Here is a 20,500-nt window from a genome sequence, read left to right as displayed (position 1 = left end):
CTGATAAAATCAGATACTGAATATATCAACCAGTTTAGCCATAATGTGCTTGCCATCTTCTTTGTGAAAAAAAAAGAAAAGAAAAAGGAAAAGCTTGTATATTCTAGATAAGGGAACGCATTTAAAGAAAGACAAGAATCTATAAACAAGACACTGAGAGTTCCTTTAACATGTCCCAAACCTCTTTTTTCCTCTTCTATTTTCCTGCCTCTATTAGACTTTCAAGCTAGAAACTTTTACATTGCTCTTCACTTAGTTTCTCAGTTAAGTTAAAAAGAATCCTATCTTGATTTCTGCCCCTCATCCCCTTGGTTCCTAGTCCTACTTTGAGGGAGAAAGAGAGAATAAGAAATGCCTGGGGCACAAAGCCAAGAAGATATGGATTCTTTGGGAGGGAACTTTTCTAAATGGAAGAATAGGATGGTTATGGGTGTGGTTGGGGCAAAAAAAAAGAAAAAAAGGTGGTAATCACATAATGGATAAGGGAGAGAGTGCAAGATGTTAAGGTCAGAGACATAATCAGAGGCCAGGCTGTGGGAATCATGGGAGGCCAGTTATGTAGCTTATGTTTTATTCTAAGTGCAGTTGGGAGCCATGGAGGATTTTTGTTGGTAGGGGAGGGGCATGTATTAATATATAATTTGTATTTTTAAAAAGTTACTCTAGCTATGACAACAAAATCTTGTAGGTCAAGACTGGAAGTAGGGAGATCAGGGGCTTCTACAATGCTATAGCAACAAGATGGTGGTAGTCTGGATAGGAGCCATAGTGGGCACGGAAGCAAGGGGATAGATTTGAAATATCATTGACAGGTAGAATTCATAGGGAGTCATCTGATATTATTTAGTCCAACTTTTCACATTGCAGATGAGAAAACTGGGGCTCAGGGAAGTAATGTTGAGTCACCATTTATAAATGGCAGAACCACAACTCTGACATTGGCTCTTAATTCCCAGCTTAAAGAACTTCCCATTGTACTACACAACTTTGTATGTCTTTTATTAATCTGTGCACACCTTTATCTCTCTCACCTGATTCTAAATTTCCTGAAAGCTGAGAAGTTGCCTTAGACTTAGACAATTGATTAATTCAATTTGTATTTTGAAAGGCTTGTACCAACAAGTCACATGGTAGATGAAATGTTGTAAGACAAAGTTCTACACTTCCAGGATCACCCCATCCTAGGCACAGAGAAAGAGCTTCTTGATATATCTTTAATTAAAATGATGTCGAAAAACATACAAAGGTTCCAACCTACATCAAGCAAAATCCCACTGAGATTCAGATTCTAAGAGAACTTCAGGATCTTGTTTGAGTTAAGAGAGGGAAATACTAGAGGAAATTCACATTAGCTTTTTACGGAACATAACAGCCCTTGCAGGAACTGTCCCAAGAGAAAGTTGAAAGAGTGTTTGCATAATCTCTTGCCCCAACTCTAAACTCAGGGAGGACTTCACATGGGTTTAGCTGAGGATCCACATGCCCTTCCCAAGGCTTGGCCATGGAGACCTGTGGAAAGGGTGACAAAATGAGAATTAATCCTGGGGAAACTCTTTTCACTTCTGCCTGTGGAATAGTAAAACAGCATTGGCCAAGCCTTCATCTTAGGAGCTGTTTTTATCCAGCAGTATAAGCAGGGCCAGGTGGAAGCTCAGGGGAAAGCAAACGAAGAGGCTGATTTTTCATAATTAGTTCTGTCTTGGGCTTCAGATTAAAATCAGGGAAAAGAGAGAGAGGCTTCGAGTTCACATGTTTAATCTAATTCAATAAGATGAGGGATTAAGGATGTAACCAAGAATCAATCACAATCAGAGATTAAGTCATAGCAGGGAATAAAAAATGTTCATTTAATTTGATCATTTCCTATGTTATCTCATTTAGGAGACCATGCTTGACAAGTAACAACTGACGGGATGTGCAGATTCAGTCCAGGTAAGGGAACCCTTCCCATCTGTGTAGTTGGCAGAATTGAATGCAGCCATCTGGAAAACCTCTAATAAAAAGATGCCACTTGGTTTCAGAGAGAATGCCAAACACCTGTGTCTATTATTAATCTGAAGTCACTGAAAATTAGCTTTGAATAGCTCAGGTACTAATGACAAGTGAATTTAAAATTATTCCTTGTACCTCATACTTCTCCTTTCCCTAGTTAAGCACAGCGGGGGTAGGGTAAAGCTCTCCTTAGGACAGATCTGTTTTCTGGGCTCTTAGCTTCTTATTCTGTGTCCTTTTCCTTCCCTCTCTGGCATCTGGTACCTTTTTGCTGCAAATAGGGTTTCTGGGGCTCCCTGGTCAGGTTCACCCACCAAACAATGTCTAATGCTCCCAAGTTACTCCTTTTTCCTCCACTGAGTCCATAAATCCCCCCACTTCCTCAGGACACTGATCTCATGCGTCTGTTTGAAGGAAAGCCATGTGACTGAACTTACTCATGGTGCATATCTTAATGTGCTAACTCATCCATCCTCTACATGGAAAGACCTTAATGGTAGAATGTAGGGGGAACAGGGAACCATGTCACAACACTTCTGTCACTATCAGGTACTCTTATTTTCATTGCCCTTATCACAATTTGTAATTTCATAACTGTGTAATTAATTGACTGCTTTCTTTCAATTAGATGACAAACTCTGTAGGGTTGGGCCTGTGTTCATGTGCATTTCTCAGCCCAAGGAAACGGGTCCAAAACTGACACAAAGGAGGAGATTCATAACTAGCTGTGTGAATGAATGAGTAAATAAATAAATGAATACAGGTAAGAATGTACCCTGTTCCATACATGCTCAAAAGGGCAAAAGTTTAAAAACATAGTGACACCATCTCAAAAAACAGAGGTCCTTATAGGAGGTAAAAAATTACTAAGGCTTTGTTTAAAAAGATAATGCTGTATATAAATTTCTTTAAATTAAAAAAGAAGAAAACTCATTGAGGCTGGCAGGTAAGTGTCAAAGAAGCAAATCCCAATTAGTTAATACCCCTTGCTTGCAGGGTATCACTTCTCAGCTCAGAAAAGGAATCAATACCACTCTTTCCTCTCTCTCTCCCCTCTGCTCTAATGAGATGAAGGATTTGGAAACAGAATAGCTAGCCTGAGCCCTATGTGTTCTGCTCTCCCTCTGACACCTGAGTCCCCTACCCTTTGCAGACCCTCTCTAACTACTTCATGCTTTTTTTCCCTCTGGCTATCTTGGTAATGAGACACAGGGATACGACATTGGATGTAAAATTTACCACCTTTGCACAGTAACTTGCACTGCAGAAGTATCCTTGTTCTGCTTGAGTTACTATGAAAATGAGACAAAATAAGTGAAAACATGGAAGTTTTTTTTCCTCTTTTCTTCTTAGTTCATAAAACATTTGTAAACCACAGCTGTCCAGCAAGGATCTCTCTTTATCTCCTGGCATAAAAAATGAAGGCTAAAATGTTTGTAATTAATTAAGCTGGAAGATAGCTGGGGTTGGAAATGTACATATGTGTCAGGGAGCTAAGAAATTCTAAGAGGCAATAGCCTGTGGCTCCCCAGGGTAAAGACTTCTTAAAGAGGGTGATTTATCTTTAAAGCATCACTCAGGTGCCTTTTTTATATTTCTACTGTTGCTATGGAAATCACTCTTGTGAGTACATGTGGAAATGTAGAATGTGTTGCCAGATGCATAAATATGGGGGTGCAAGCAAGTGGCAGGCATGTTGACACTTGTCCATGTCCAGCTTTGGACCTGAGGGAAAAGAACTAGAATCTGGGTGAGGAAGAAAGAAGGAGCGCTATGGGATAGGCATCACCACAGATAAGTTAGCGCCTGATAGACTCTAAGACCTTCTGGAAAATCCAGGCCTCTATTACTTAGGCTGACCATTATGTCTGTTGTCTCAGCGTTTCCATTAACAGCATCTCTTTTCATTGCCAATATCTTCCTGGTTTAGTCGATAAATCAAATATAAGAATATAATAAGAATTCTAAGAATCTAATTTCCCCCACACAATAGAAGCATCACTGAAATGATCCCATCAGAGCTAGGATTATATTTTATGCACAGGACTTAAGTCATGAATACAGTTACTCTCTGAGAAGAAACCATCTCTTCCTTTCTTTACACTTCTTTCACTTATACCACAGCTTCAATTGATCAGTTGTGTCTCCCTTTAACCCCCCCCCCCAAAAAAAAGAAGCCATCTCTTACCATTTCACAAGACAGAGTAAAGCTGAATTGAGAGTCGTAGATACTGGAAGTCAGCAAGGCTCATTCATCAGGGAATCAACTAGGTCTTATATGTGTTAGCCTTCCAGATTACATATTTCAAACATGTGGTGCAAGAAAAAAATAAATTTCTGCCTATCCTGAAGGTGCATCATTAATAGTTTCTAGCTGTGAGAAACTTAACATTTTTTTTTAACTTTTTTATTTATTTATGATAGGCACACAGTGAGAGAGAGAGAGGCAGAGACACAGGCAGAGGGAGAAGCAGGCTCCATGCACCGGGAGCCCGACGTGGGATTCGATCCCGGTTTTCCAGGATCGCGCCCTGGGCCAAAGGCAGGCGCCAAACCACTGCACCACCCAGGGATCCCATGTGAGAAACTTAAATACAAAAGGGCACTGGGAACATTGCAGAATTCTTGGGGAAGACTGGAAAAACACGTTGAGAAAATGAGCAGGCACAAAGTAGAGTTGGGCAGCCTGTCCTCAGCTGAGATCAATGCCATAGAAGTTGTCCAACATGGACACTGCCTCCCTGCTATTAGGCATTGGACCCCACTGGAGTCACCAAGGCCATGGCTGCCCCTACAGACTAGATGTTGTTGCCTCTGCTGCCACCATCAGTATCCATGATCCCTCCTTTGACTAATTAGTTTCTGATTCTCAGTCCCAGATGCATGAGCCATGCCTAGTTTGGGTGCTGGGGCTCTAACTAGAAAAGTGAATATCAACCCTCTGCAGCTCCCATAAGAGGAGCTTTCTGTCTTCCCCTAATTTCACAAACATAGGAAGGAAATTCAGATGCTCTACAGTAAAAAAAAAAAAAAAAAAAAAAAAAAAAAAAAAAAAAAAGTCTTCCAGATGGGGAGATGGTGAGTATGAAATCTGAGAATGTTAAGGGCCTTTATGTATAATCTTCCAAAATAAGATCCTAAAAGTCTATTGAAATCAAGGTCAAATGAAGCCTTAAAGCTGACTCCCTTGGGTTTTTAAAAAGAGGAGATAATTTTCAATTGTCCCAGGGTATGGCTGTTAGGCTAACAGAGGAAAGGGAAAGGAGGAACAAAGGATGCTTATTAAAATTCTCGGGGACAGGGAATGATCACGGTCTTGGATGGAGGAGGGGGGCAGAGTTGCCAAATTTGCACCATTATCTGCCAGGAATCCCAAGCAACGACAGAGGGAGGGGAACTTAATAAAAGGATGAGAAAGTATGGAGCCAGGGAGGCACGGAATTCCACGCATAGAGAGAGGGCAAGGATGTGGCCTGCAGTTGTGACAGGAATGCTAAGGTGAGCTTTGGGTCACAGGGAGTGGTGTCCTTAAGAAATGTATGAGTGCCACATACTACAGGTTGTGACTCAGAGGCATCCTTGAGGAAAGAGGGGATGAATGGGTGACTGGAGGCAAATACGTGCGCGGTGCGCGCGCACACACACACACACACACACACACACACACACACACCCCCGAGTCATCTCGCTGTGGGACAGGTCAGCTGTCAGGATGAGAAAACTTGCCAGCGAGTCACGCTGACTACAAGTGGTAGCAACCCGACACTAGTTGGCTCAGGCGGAAGAAAATTTATCGGAAGGATAAGGGGGTGCCTCATACAACTGCCACACGCGGGGGAGGGAGCAGGTGGACCCAAGACACAAATGTCCTCAGGACTGTGCATGTCTGTGTCTGTCTCTCATCACTGCCTGACGTCGCACACCAGCATCTCTGGCTCCGCGGAGAATAGGATTGCTGCCAGGGCCGAGGTCCCGCCCCATGGCTTCTGCCTCCAGAGGAGAGATGACCCCATTGCATTCCGCTTCTGCAGAAACACCCAAACAAGCCTGGCTCCCCCACGTCAGGTAGGCCAGTTTAAGTTTCTGATGGTTTTAAAGGACAATTGCTAGGGGTGAGCAAACTGCTAACATTTTTGCCTACTCCTGTGGGCAGTTGACTGTGGATAGCAGGGCGGGGCCCTGATCCCTCCACCTTGGGTTTACTTTCCCCTGGATCTGACAACCAGGCAAGCGACTGGGCTGGTTAACACACGGGCCTGCTGGGCCCCGTCCCTGCGAGGGGGCGCTGTTCTCGGAGAGGGGAGCATCACCACAAGCTCAGGTCGGTGTCTGTTTTACCTGAGAATGTGGATGAGAGAATCTGTGCAGTCTTTTCCAAGGAGGAAATCAGTAGGTGGAAAAAAGGACTCGTGACTGTGGTGGTGCTTGGGTGGTCAGGTTCTCATCCCATGCTCAACTTCCTATGCCGCCTCTGCACAGCAGCTCCCTGACCCTGGCTGGCCGTCGGTTATACAAGGGCTGGCTTGGCTTTGGGAAATACAGAGTGAGTTTATCGCTCCGACCTACCGCTTACCCCTCATGTACCTCAGGCCACACAGTTCACATCTGAAAAGCGAAAAAGCAGTGACTAGCCAGTCTGTCTTTATGTTCTAAGCAACGGCCCTGAGAGATTCTTGACTGAACTGACTTAATCACACAGTTGTTTTGATGTTTTACGAACAGAGCCATCATTTGTAGTCTGGAAGAAAGTCAGTGTGCACTTACCAGGCTGATGCCATCTGATGTCAGCTCTATTTCCCAGCCTGGCCAGGCTTTGCTGAAATTAAACCCCACAGAGAACATTTCTGATATTATACTTGTAGTTCTTATTGCTGGGAGGATTTTCACGATGACTTTCTAAACAGAACTGGATAACTGGAGAAGGCTGGGTGATCCTGCGAAGCCGTAGTCAAGCTTATCCTGAACTGCTCATGGGAGCTGAGACTGGGAACTGCAGGCCCAATTAGCTATATGTGCTACCAAGCAGCTGCTATGGAGGAATGTGTTAAGGACCCAAGTACATCCATGTTCCCGCCAGCGCTCCAGACGGAGTCATGACCCCCAGCCTTCTTCTATGGAAAACTCAAGACCCACTGTGGAGTCAGCTGTCATTTGTTACTAGAAAGTACCTCAGGTTCATCCTTTCACATTTCTACTTTCACTCCAGTCTCTGACTTTTGGACACATTCTTATTTTTTAAAAATATTAAAAGCTCTGTCCTTTTAGGGATATATGTCAACATGTCAACTGCTTTGTCACATTCTTTGCTAATGTCAATGCCATCAGAATGTAAAAAGCTTTTTACAAGGAATTGCATTTTGAAATGAATGCCACATGAACAGCCAAGCAGAGAGCCAGAAGCTTCTAGTGAAGAGAATGAAAGCAGAACTCTGGTGGAGAGCATTTAAATCCTCCTACGGTTGTGATCTTCCTCACCCTTTCCTCGCCTCCATGGCCAACTGGAACAAAGGTGGTGTTAATATTCCCCTCCTTGTGTGTGTGTGTGTGTGTGTGTGTGTGTGTGTGTCAAGGGTCATGCCTGCAGGCATACTTTTAGTGTAAGCACCAAACTTTCATCCTTCCCATCCCCACCTTGACAAAGCAGGCACCTCAGGATCCTTTTTCTGCCACCAAAGTCCCCCATGCGAGTGAGAGAAAATCAGATTGCACACGAAAGATTAAACACCATGCTTCCCCATTGGCTTTCTGACACCCTCTGTCCTGCTCGGGCTTAGAGATTTCCTGTTTGGAAACCAGATGTTTTGGCCACCTCTTAGTCTATATTTTTAAATTTATTTTTCACCCGATATTATCAGTAAATTGCGTGTGTAGATCCATGAATGTAAGCGCTTTCCCTGTGTGTGTGTCCCTGTCTGAGATTCCTCTTCCATGTCAACTACGATGGTTCAAGTTCAGAAGCTATTCGATTGGACATTTTTACATCAGAAGAAGCACACAAATGTCTCTCCGAGCCCTGCATTTCAGAACAGTTAGCAGCAGCATGCAGAAAAGTATCCAAGAAGCTATTTCATTTCCATGGCAGCCAGGACCCAGACGCCAAAGCTTTATAGATTAAAATCAATGCCTGAATTGCATTCAGAAAGCCTGAATTGCCTGTCAGCCTTCAGGACCAGCAACGCAATGTGATAAATGAGGTGAAGAGCCTCATCCAGGCAAGGGAGTGCGCGCCGCATTAGCGAGCACTTCTGTGTCTTTTTCAAAGCAGATACCAAATGGAATGAATTACTGGGAAACAGCAAATGAATGTCAAGAATTTGAGATGCAGGGGTTGTAATTTACTAATTACTGGGAAAAGATGAACACAAAGTCAATGTGTGAAAGAATGTGATGGGGGGAAGGGTGAAGCACGTGAGACAAAGAAAGTGAAGGCACGTGTAGAAGACTCCTATTTTCTGTCCTCGTAAAAAGTGATGGATTTTCAAGGCATAGATACCTGGGTCACCCCCAAGTTGGTCATTGCCAGTCTGTGTCATAAATTGCAATGAGTGGTAGATAAGATAAATAAAGAAATATCTAGATTCGCATCTGGCACACAGTAGCCAGGCAGCAAATATTAAATCCCCCTTGCCCCAGCCCCCATTCAGTTCCTTTTTCACTTAGTACAGGAATCACAGCACTTGAGACATGAGTGATTTTGCTCAGTGATTCAGTGTTAGAGAATGAGCCTCAGTGCCTCCCATAGCAGATCAACAGTGATAGACAGTAAGGCAAGGATGGACGGCTAAAGCATTGAGAAACTCGCAGAGAAGCATTCAGAAAGTATGGGTTGACTGAATTATACAACTTTTGATGCTATCCTCTGCCTGTTGGTGCAGACCTATCCAATGGCAAAATAACAACGTATGCTTTCATTCTCCAGTGTCCTTGCCTCTCTTCGATGACATTAATGCATTCTCTGAGTCCAGGGGGAGCTGGGCATGTCATTCCAATCAGCCATGTGCTCCTGACAGGGCTGTAGCTTCCAGCGGCCAAGAGGGACTCCCTGGGGTCTCCTCTCTGCCATGAGGGATAGGAAGGATGCCATCTGAAGAGGAACCATAAAGTAATTGAGTATGACCTGGAGTGGGAGTCAAGACGCAGAGAAGCCTGTCCTGGCTCACCCACTAACCAGATGTGGAAAACATGGACTCTGACCAGAGTATCATTTCCCAAACTATTTTTACTAGTTCTTTAAGACACTGTGATAGAAACAGCTTGTTTTTCCTCAATACTTACCACTCCCTTGTTGGTAACAGTACCCTTGATTTTTAGCTATGAATATGGCTGCTCAAAATATAGAGACCACACTTCCTAGCCTTCCTTTCATTTTTGCCATGTGATGAAGTTCTGGCCAACGAGATGAAAGAGTAGACAGGGTGTGCAATTTCTTAGAAGAGTCATTGGAAAGAAGAGCGTGTGTGTCCTTCTACCCTTCGTTCTTCCTGGTGGTATGTGAGTTTGTGGTGGCTGAAACTGGAGCAGCCATCTTGGGCTTTGATATGAAAGCCACATGCTGTGCAGAGTGGAATGATATGACAGAAGGAAACCGGGTCTCTGACATTGCAAGAAGCCATGCCAACCCCAGGCGCTCTAGATTTTTTTTACAGGGAGACACAAGGTCACAGTTACTTTGGGTTTTCTGTTAATAGAAATTGAACCTAATCTTAATTAACAGAGATGTTGGGCAGCCCGGGTGGCTCAGCGGTTTAGTGCAGCCTTCAGCCCAGGGTGTGGTCCTGGAGACTCGGGATCAAGTCCCATGTCAGGCTCCCTGCATGGAGCCTGCTTCTCCCTCTCCCTGTCTCTCTCTCTCTCTGTGTGTGTGTCTCTCATGAATAAATAAATAAAATCTTAAAACAAACAAACAAATAAACAAAAAACAAAAAAACAGATGTTAATAGATGTTCTACCAAAAAAGTTTCTTTGGGCAAATAAAGTCTGGAAATTTTGTGTATTATAGGTCCTTTCTAAAGACTTGCAATGCACTCTAGTACATTACAGGATCTAAGAAGTCGTCTATAAAGAACTGTACTCTCTTCTGAATTTCTCCCAGAAGGCTAGTGTTCTATAGATCCTTGCAACTCAGAACATGGTCTGTGGACCAGCATCACCCAGGAATTTGCTACAAATGCAGAATCACAGGAAACCTTGGACCCACTGTGTTAGAATCTTCATTTTTCACAAAATTCACAGGTAATCTGCCTACATAGTAAAATCTGAAACACATTGCTACTGATTACAGTGTGGAAAATGGTGTCCTGTGATCCTAGATTTGGGCACAAAAATAGCCACATATTGCCAGGGTATACGTCTGGAGTCCCAGCAGCAAAAGAGCAGTCATGGGTGATTCTCACAGCCACAAACTGGTCCTGAGCTCTGCAGGCTGCTACTATCAACCCCATGAATCCTCAGGGTGATTTCAGCTCTAAGCTTTGAGTCATTTTCAAGGCCATCCCTTTTTTAATTGACACGAATGAATTGAGACCAGAGTCTGTGGCAGCCATCATCTTCCTCTGCTCCCAGCCTACCTCTGCTTCTGTGGGCACTGCTGGGCAGGAGCTGGTCTCCTTCCAGGGTGGCCCCCTGCTGCTACACCCCTGTTTGATCAACTGGTGCTTTTCTCCACAAGTTTACTTGGATCTACAGGAGAGTCAGGAGGGACTTCCAGCACACCAGTGCTACCTGCCAGGGCCTACACAAGCTGCCAGGGGTGTGCTCCAGTCAGTCTTTTTCAATCACACACAGGCTCACATGCAGGCACCTAGTCTAGTGAATCAAGGGATCAGCTGAATTAGGTTATATTGTTTGTGTAACAGAAACCAATTGGATCAATCCCATTTGCTTCCTACTTTACAGCTCATCTGGTGGTAGTATGTTAGAAGCTCTGCTAGGCAGTGGTAAAGATTTTGTTCTCTGGAGCCAGACTTACTGGGTTTGGATCCAGGCCGACCAGGCACTAGCTGCATGACTTTACTCAAGTTACTTGACCTTAACATCAACAAACCTTGGTTTCCTTGCCTGCAAAATGGAGCTAGAATTTACATCTGCTTCCTGGATTTGTTGTGAGGATTGCATAAGGAATATATAGAAAACACTTGGAATAGTTCCTGGTCTATAGGAAGCATTATAAAAATAATAAAAATTTTAAAAATAGATATATTTACATGGGTAATAAGTAATTGCCATTATCATTTGGGGGATTAAAATCTAAATCATGTGGCTAAAAATCTAAAAAAGAGGAAAGAAGTCTAAATATGTCGTATGAATTGACATAAAGTATTTCAGGCCCGTTTCTCCCATGGGGTATCAGCTAAACAAATGATTGTCAGTTTCATTAAAACAGAACAGATCATTCGAGCAAGCACACATTTAGTGCATGTCTACTGAACATCAAGGTAGGAGGTCTATGCTGGGCACTGTGGGAAATGCAGTGACATAGCGGATAAGGTGCCTGCTCTGTGATTCAGTATGAGAAAGGCATTGGCACCAATATCTTCATTAGATGTTGAAAACGTTGAAAATGCTCTAATATGTTCCATGAAAGTAGAAAAGCACATAGTAATCACAGGTTCCTGTGGCAGGAGCTACATATGCACCTTTAACATACATTCTTTCTTTCGATATTCAAAACAAGTCTATGATGATGGTAAAAATCATTCTCATTTTACAGATCCATGGGTGGAGCTTCAAAGACCTTCAGAAAATTGCCAAGTTCTAATACCTGCTAAGTCAAAGAGCAGTATTCGAATTCAGGTCCGGCTGCCACCACAACCCTTGCTTTTTCTTTCACACTAGACTGCAAAGAAGAACAAAGCCTTCACAGAGAAAGTGACCTTTCAATTGGGTCTTGAAAGAGGAGTTGGGTTGTCAGGCAGAGTCAGGAATCAGAGGAGGAGGGCAGACTGTGGTGAGCTGAAGAACGCCCTGGCCCCCTACAGAGGCCGACAAGGCCAGCAGGAGAGGAGACTGGGGCTGGTAGAGATTAAAAGAACTGTGAGACACGGAGATGGGAAGCTTGACAGTCCTGACGTGACAGAGGATCCTAAGTCAGAGATGGAAGAGCTTGGACTGTGTTCCTTGGACCAGCTACTTGCAGGGCCTCAGAGTAGAGGGAGGAGGGCCCAGGGAGAGGTAAGAGGGGGCGCTGAGGTATGATGCAGCAAGCACACAAGCCCCATTTAGAGGCATTCAAAACCTAAAACTCCAAACCAGACAAAATACCCTACTGTACTTGCAAAGCCCAACAAGCCTGCAGTGAGCCTGGCCTTGTCGCGACCAGTTCGTAGTTGCTTTGAGACAGTGGTGTCCCAGGGCAAAAGCAGTGCAAAGCTGGAGTCAAGGAGACCGATGAGGAGGCTGTGTGTGGAGGATGATGAGGCACAGATTGAAGACCTTGGCAGGGGAGCTGATTCTGATGCATGGTTAAGACATTTAAAAACCCTCCTTATCTGTGACTCAACAGCTGGATTTTACATCTGGCTCTATCACTTCCTTGATTATCACTTGCAGTGGGGGAAAGAGACCCATGAACTAAGCATTACCCGTTGTAGGTCTGCTCTTGAAGCTCCTAACATTCAAATGGATGGAATTTCTTTCTGTAATGCTGGCGATGTAACTGCGAGCAGCTTCCCAGCCCACCGGGGTGGGGGCGGGGGACAGGAGAGAGAATGGTTAAATAAAAACACTTCTATTTCGGGCACGTTTTAATGACAACCTCCTCTTGGAAATATTTTTCTTGCAATGCCTTTTCTGTGCAGTGTCATTGGAAGTGTTTTTAATTTCAGAGAGAGGCTGCGGCACAGGATGTTAATCAATGAAATTCTGGCATGCTTTTCTATGAATGTGCCTCATTATTTATATTTACCACTGACAGAGATGAGTGCTTCAGCCCAGGCGATATTATCATTCATGCCTGGTTAATACAGGAAAAAAACAAATGCTGTAGGAAATGCATCCTGATGCTGCTGGGAGGGAGAAGGACCTACTCTAGGTCTCTGGGATATTTCATTGTCCCTAGGCCTTCCCTGTGAGTCACAGGACGGAAATTGGAGGCGGAGAATGCAGAATAGCACAGTCGTCTGGACTAAAAAATAAGTTTGGGCTGAAATGCTGGATAATAGTATTTATGTATTCCTTGCTTGCAGGTTCCTGCAATGCTTTCTGTTCTGTATGCATGGGATGCAGCCAGCAATGCCAGCGTTTTTGTTCCTCTGAATTCCTGTCGTTGGACACTGCCAGGATTTAGGGTGGGGTCAGCCCGGGGCCATTTTAGCCCCAATAAAGGTCTGTTTTATTAAAGGCCTGCTTGTCCCTTGCCTGTTTACTGCTGCCTAATACAACACTTTCTTTATCTCTTTTTGGCGCCGCCCCAAAGAAAGCAGCGAGACTTGCTGCCTCGGGATTCTAGCTTCTATCTTCAGTCTGGTCGCCTGGGGTTTAGGGGCTCAAAAGGGGAAAAGCTAGAGCACAGCATTTAGGACAGAAGTCCCTGTGTGCCGTAATCGATGCAGGGCAGCCGCATGGATGACCAGGATGCTTCTGAGCCTCGCTGTTGCGTGGTTTCTGCCCCCGGCAGTGGGAGAACCTGCGGTGTCACTCACATGCTCCCCTGCCTCTGCCTACCCCAGGGACAAGATGCCGAGCCCAGGGACTGGGAACCTGCCAGGTATTTCCCTGGGAGACCTAGCTAGTACCTGGGAATGTGCGCTCTGATTTTATCTGAACGATTACCCTGTTTTCACCCACTTCTCTGGTCCGGGTGGCCACTGGGCTAACAGGTCGGGTCACCTGTAAGCAGAGTTGGCATCCTGAGTGTGTGTGCCCTGGGAGGTTGCACAGGGCTCCACACTGTAAAGGGCCCCCCGTCTTAGGTATGGGTTTAATGTATGTAAGTATTTCTTAGCACTTTTTAAAAAAGATTTTATTTATTTATTCATGAGAGACACACAGAGAGAGGCAGAGACATAGGCAGAGAGAGAAGCAGGCTCTCTGTGGGGAGACCGATGGTGGACTCGATCCCAGGATCCCTCGATGACACCCTGAGCTGAAGGCAGATGCTCAACCACTGAGCTACCCAGATGCCCCTCTTAGTGCCTTTAAAATAAGGGGACTTGGATTTTCATGTGGCACTTGGGTGCTGCAAATTAGGTAGCAGGTCTTGACTATAAGACGGGATCTTTGAGCATTCCCGAGGAAGGCAACTGACTGTGGAGAAAGTTCCTTTTTTAGGTTCACCAGTGATATTCCAATTCTCAGGGGATTAAAGGAAGCATATGAGGCAGTGACAAGTATGAATGCCTACGAAATCCTGAGATCTGTTCACAGCTGAGGAGCGGGGCCCACTGATTCAGTAGAAAGGCCAAGTGTCGTGTAGCCTTGAAATGGCCAGCCCTGCAGAGCTAGAAAGTTCAAAGAGGGTGGTTGGCAGTGGCAGATGCAGCTGGAGGTCAAGGAGGTGGAATAGAAAGAGGCCCTTGAATATACCCTTGAAGAGGTAATCGGAGACCTAGAGAAGTCTTGGAAGAGATGGGTAAAAGCCGGCTGGAATTGAGAGGAGAATTCCAAAAGTGAAGTGGAGACCACAAGAAAGAGAACGTGTTTGGGAGACTTTAGAGCTGAAAGTTGGTAGGGCTGCAGATGTGCAGATGGGTGGCCTGCACCCGTCTGCTGGTCACTGTGCAGGCGCGGAGGGCAGAGGAAAAGAACTTGGCCGGGACACCAGCAAAGGGGGTGAGGAGAGGGAGGGCCATGGCTGAGGCTCTAGCACACACCTGAGTTCCCAAATCCTTGCCACCGCCACCACCCTCACCCCAACTGGCAAGCTCCTGAGCAGCCACTGGTGAAGCAGAGGGAGGGTGTCAAGCAATGCTTCTGAAAATCTGGTCTGCGAACATGTGCAGGAGAACCACTATCTGGTGTTTGTTCCTAATGCATTTTCTGGATCCTAACCTGGACCTCCACTATCAGGATCTCTCAGGGCCCTGGGCACGGGAGGGCAGGAATTAGCATTTTATGCTAAAGTTCCCAGGTAGTCCTGATAGCCCCAAAATATTTGAAAACCGGGAGGAATAGATCCGGCTGTGTCGGGAGGGCCCAGGTAGGGAGTGAGGTCAGCGAGGGCAGATCCTGGGCACTGGACTGTATAATATAGTGGTGCGGGGGCTGGGTCAGAAAGGGAGGGTGTGGATGATGACTCGAGTCATTGCAATGCACAGCTGTCACAAACAGAGGTGCCTCTCAGCAGCTTCCCACCACCAGTCCCCAGCCAATTCCACCCCCCCCCCCACCCCCGCCTTGACTCTCTGAGAGTAACTCTCTCCTGCAATCACTGCAATCACCAGGGAGGATTAAGAATTTCCAGTGGAGACTATGTTACTGAAAGTTGTACTCGGGCCTATCTTGTTTTTGTTTGGAGGTAGTTCGCCTAAGGAGGGTCCAAACAACACAAGCCATATGAGGGGTTTTTAAGATAAAAGGGAAGATCCCATCAGCTCGGTGTACCGAGTATGTCCAGTACTTGGATCTGCTCCCAAGCCAAGCACTACCCACTGGTTTCTTCTTCCTTCTCCAGCCTCACGCTTTGTTCAAACTCTCCTTGCTAAAATATCCAGAAAACTTCCAGGCCTCGGCTTTGGCAAAATTCCTTATTCTGGGTTTCCCGAGACAAATTCAATCTCCTTAGGCCACCGATTCTGCTAGCATGATGAAGCTGGCAGGATTTATGTCTGTTTCTCACATTCAGCCTCTTACTCAGTTTCCCTAACCTCTGGCTTCCTCTTCTCTCTAAGATTCCTTTGCAAATCTATTTTGATTAATCCCTGACTGATGTCTCACTAATCTGATGATTCCTTCCAGGCAGACCGGTTTGCCTCCCAGCTTCTCAAAGAACTGATCCCCAAAGAACTTCTCAAGATACCAACCATCCCATGGTTCCTGAATGTTTTCAAAAGCAGCCTTTCTCAAACGTTAGCATGCAGACAGGTCACCTGGGAATACACAGTCTCATTCAGAGGGTTTGGGCGGGACCTGAGATTCTGCTTCTAGTCCCAGTCATGCTTATGCTTCTGGCCCACGGTTCGTACCCAGAGTGGCAGGTTTTATTCTTTTTTTTTTTTCTTTCTTTTTTTTTTTTTATGATAGTCACAGAGAGAGAGAGAGAGAGAGAGAGAGAGAGAGACAGGCAGAGACATAGGCAGAGGGAGAAGCAGGCTCCATGCACCGGGAGCCTGACGTGGGATTTGATTCCGGGTCTCCAGGATCACGTCCCGGGCCAAAAGCAGGCCCAAACCACTGCGCCACCCAGGGATCCCGAGTGGCAGGTTTACTGGAAGGAGTAGCTCATGATTCTCTCCCCTGTCCTGCTCTATCTGCTCCAGTCTTACTATTATTTTTTAATCATATCCTCATTCTACTTTAAACACAGGAACAGGAAAAGAACCTATCTGTAGCTAATTTGGATTTAGTTTTCTTGTTTCTAGTCAACTCGATCTCTCTAAACCAACTTCAAATTAGCATCCCACACACAAATTTCTACCATTTTCTTTGCATTATTTTCTCAGGGCCCAATTGCAAATGTCTTGTGCACAAGACATATTATAGAGATAGAAGGACAGTGAGTTGTAGACAGCAGCGAGCAGGCAGGCTTCCTCCAATCACCAGATGACATGGAACAGAAGCTCCAAAAGTTGGGCTCAGAGGGGCCTAGTTCCCCGTGCCCTGGGCCACTTGCTGAGTTATCTCACATACTCTGTCTCCATGGCTTTCACACCCAGCGCCTCAGTTTTCTCATCCTTTGCATTAACAGTTGTTAAGTAAAAAGGAGCCAATTGCTAGGACTCCTAATTTTAGAAAAAAAAAAAAATCATAGTTTTTCTACTTGTATTTAGGGGCTAACAACATTTATTTCTTATAACATTTACATTTTAAATAAGGATTTCTTTATATTTGCACTTTTTATTTTGTACTAGGTAAGTGAATTGAGTGAATTGCCTCTCTAAAAATAAAGTTTTGGAATTGTGACGAATGTTTTACAATAGTAATATTGGAAGATGGAAAAATGGTTATTATTAAACATACATCTTAGGTCTTTCCTGTCAGTAAAACCTTCTGCTTATTCCTCAGGATCCCCACCACCTTCAAACCACTGCCTGAATTTCTTAACTTCTCACAGCTGAACCCTTAGAATGACCCATACTTATTCAGAGACATCTTCATCCACGCTGTCTCATGAAGTGTCTGAAGTGGGCATCTGTTATCACAATTGTACTGAACTTGCCCTACAAGGACATTAGCTATCTCTCAGTCACTGAGTCTAATGGCTTCTCAGTCTGTTTATTTGCCCTGTCTGAGCAGGTGATGCTGTCAACCCAGAAGACCAGAAACAAAGCAAGGATGTCTACTTCACCATGTCTGTTCAACCTTTGCATTATAAAAATGTATAATACAAATATATATACAAGGTATATAATATGCATAATAATTATGTATAATATATAATATATAAATGTATTATATATTTATGTACATAAATGTATTGTATATTATATATATAATATATATTTCCGTACATTAAAATGTTTTGACGTCTCAAAAAAAAAAAAAAAAAAAAAGAGAAAAGAGAAAGGATCGTGCCTGGGGAGAGAATGGTTCTTCTAAAACTAGTCAATTCTAAGCGATTACAAAGGGCTCAGCTGAAAGCATGCATTTGTATTAAAACTAGACAATCTAGAGCCAAACTTTCCCTGTCTGGCCCAAACTCCCCAGAAGGCAGTCTTCCTCTACTTTAATTATCCCAGGGCCCGGTACCAGGCAACCAGAGACCATCCTTAGAGCCTAGAACCTGCTGAAATTGTTCAAACTAGCCAGTCCTAAACTGTTCATCCTTCTCTGCCTTATCTTTTCCACAGAAACCCTCATAAAGACTCCATCCTTGGTTTTCCCCTTGCTCCTGTTTTCCTCCTGACTACCTAAGGCTTTCCACGTGGCCTCCTGTTACTAGGACTTGTGAGAATAATAAACTTTTGTTTTTCTGAACCTCTCCTGTGTTTTCTCTTGTGGTTGTATCTGACTGTCATCACATAAAATAACTAGAACACCTTGTTACTGGGGGTTTTAGACAGAGCCATAAATCAAGAAAAAAAAATACACAGCATCTAGATAAAGAAAGCAAGACATATCCATAGATGACATGATTATCTATGTAGACATTTCTTTTAAAAAGCCGACTAGAATTAATGAGTGAGCTTAACAAGGCTACATCATCAAGTGGACATTGAAATTCCAAAACAAAACCGTTTACAATAGCATCAAAAAGATGAGATACTTAAGGATAGATCTGACCAAATATGTTCAAGGTATGTACACTGCAAACTATAAAACATTGCTGAAAATAATGAAAGAGGGCCTAAATAATAGGATCTTGGGACGGATGTGGAGCAGAAGAATCAATATTATTGCCAATTCTCCTCAGATTTACCTATAGATTCAAGGCAGTACAACTGAAATTATAGTTGGCTTTTATTTTTGTAGAAATTGACAAGCTGTTTCTAAGATTCATAGGGAAATGCCAAAAACTTAGAATTGCCAAAACAGAATTAAGTTGGAAATCTTATACCACTTGACTTCAAAACTTATTCTAAAGTTACAGGAATCAAGATATACGTTGTATTGGCATAAAGATAGACAAATAAATTAGCAAACAGAATAGAAAATCCAAAAATAGACCTACACATATGTAGTAATTGATGTCTGACAAAGGGGTGCTAGAGCAATTGGATCTTTGTACACAAGAAATTAACATTAACAAAAGAACTAAAACATATTTAAAAAAAAAAAAGCCCAAACCTCTGCAGTCTATAGCTTGTACCATATATAAAAATTAACTTAAAAAGTGGATTGGGATGCCTGGGTGGCTCAATTGGTTAAGCATCTGACATCAGCTCAGGTCCTGATCCTGGGGTTCTGGGATAGAGCCCTGAGTCCATTTCCCTGCTCAGTGGGGAGTCTGCTTCTCCCTCTCCCTCTCCCTATCTCCCTGCTCATGCTCTCTCTCAAATAAATAAATCAATAAAATATTTTTAAAAAATGGATTATTGACCTAAATATAAAACCTAAAACTGTGGAAACTTTAGGAAAAAACATAGGATAAGAATTCCACGACCTTAGTTTACCCTGGGATTTCTTAGTGACAGCACAATCCACAAAAGAATGCATTGATAAATTAGACTTTATCAAAAAGAAGAACAGTTCTTTGAATGACATTGTTAAGGCTAGTGTAAAAACAAAAAAAAAAACAAAAACCACAGCCCGGGGCGGCAGGGTGGGGGGTGGGGGGGCGGTGAGGGGCGGGGATGCTTATAAATCACGTATCTGGTAAATGACTTCTGTCCAGAATTCATAAAGAATTTTCATATCTTAATCCAGAAGTTCACTGACAAGTGAAGGTATGAACAAAAAATCCATCCTTTGTTATCCATATAACAAAATACTACTCAGCAGTAAAAAAGAACGAACCAAGGATAAACTACGTAGATGGATATAATCGAGTCTAATCGTGCTGATTGAAAAAAGCCAGCCAAAAAGAAGTTCCTCTGTCCACGTCTGTTTACGTGCACCGCTGTAAGGTGGACAGGAATTAGCAGGGGCTGGGAGCAGGTCGGGGAGCTGCCTACCAACGGGGCGGAGGCCGGAGGGAGGTAAGAAGGGGTGGCCGAGGAGCGCCAGGACAGTTTGGGGGACGAGAGGTGTTGGTTCTCTCTATCACAGTCACGGTTTCAAGGGTGTATACATTTGTCAGAACATCCTCCCTTGCTGTCCACCTCTGCTGCCCTGCCTCTCCCTGACCTTTGTCTGTTACTACTGCGCATCCTTCTAGGATACCCCAACTTTCGTGGGGTTTGGCTTCCTAAAAGAAAAGGAGGGGGGCAGTCCGGGTGGCTCAGCGTTTTAGCGCTTCAGTCCAGGGCGTGATCCTGGGGTCCCGGGATCGAGTCCCACGTCGGGCCAAAAAAAAAAAAAAAAAAAAAAAAAGACAAGGTCCGGGCACTTTCCAATCCAGCCCTGCCTGGACTTCATCTCTTCCCTCCTCTGTAATGAATCCTCTGCTCCAGCCAAGCTGGTCACCTTCCCCCTTCCACAGAGCTCTATCTCTTCCAGCTGCTTCTCCTTGACTGATAGCTCCCTCCTTGGAGGCTTAGCCCCAGCCCTTTGGTTCCCTGCAACCTTTCTGACTCTGAGTCATCATTTCCTTTTCCTCCTTGGATTTCAGGCTGTTTAGGGCCAAATGTTTGGGCAATGAACCACACCTTGTTTTATGAAAGTTTTATTTTGCTATTTAACTTTCCACATATGTATGTATGTTTCTCTCTCCATTTGGGCGATTGCCTTCCTATGTATGTTGCAAAAACATCAGTGCCTCCAGCTGCTCAAACCATAAAGCTCGTTGTATTCAAATACTTTGGGGGAAAAGCTG

At 44.1% G+C, this 20,500-nt stretch overlaps 2 long non-coding RNA genes across 2 annotated transcripts; both read left to right on the top strand.

Annotated features, from left to right (window-relative positions):
• The first annotated feature begins 5,428 nt into the window (after positions 1-5,428).
• LOC112917584 (uncharacterized) lies at positions 5,429-13,329 on the top strand. Its single transcript, XR_011997499.1, has 4 exons — positions 5,429-5,490; positions 5,919-10,224; positions 11,702-12,162; positions 13,176-13,329. It is a non-coding gene; the product is annotated as an uncharacterized lncRNA (long non-coding RNA).
• Positions 13,330-13,363: 34 nt separating this feature from the next.
• On the top strand, positions 13,364-18,063 carry LOC140595689 (uncharacterized). Its single transcript, XR_011997500.1, has 2 exons — positions 13,364-13,696; positions 17,937-18,063. It is a non-coding gene; the product is annotated as an uncharacterized lncRNA (long non-coding RNA).
• The last annotated feature ends 2,437 nt before the right edge of the window (positions 18,064-20,500 follow it).

The sequence above is a fragment of the Vulpes vulpes genome, chromosome 15 (assembly GCF_048418805.1).
Source record: "Vulpes vulpes isolate BD-2025 chromosome 15, VulVul3, whole genome shotgun sequence".
Classification (NCBI taxonomy): domain Eukaryota; kingdom Metazoa; phylum Chordata; class Mammalia; order Carnivora; family Canidae; genus Vulpes; species Vulpes vulpes.
This window is presented reverse-complemented; position numbering and strand designations above follow the sequence as displayed.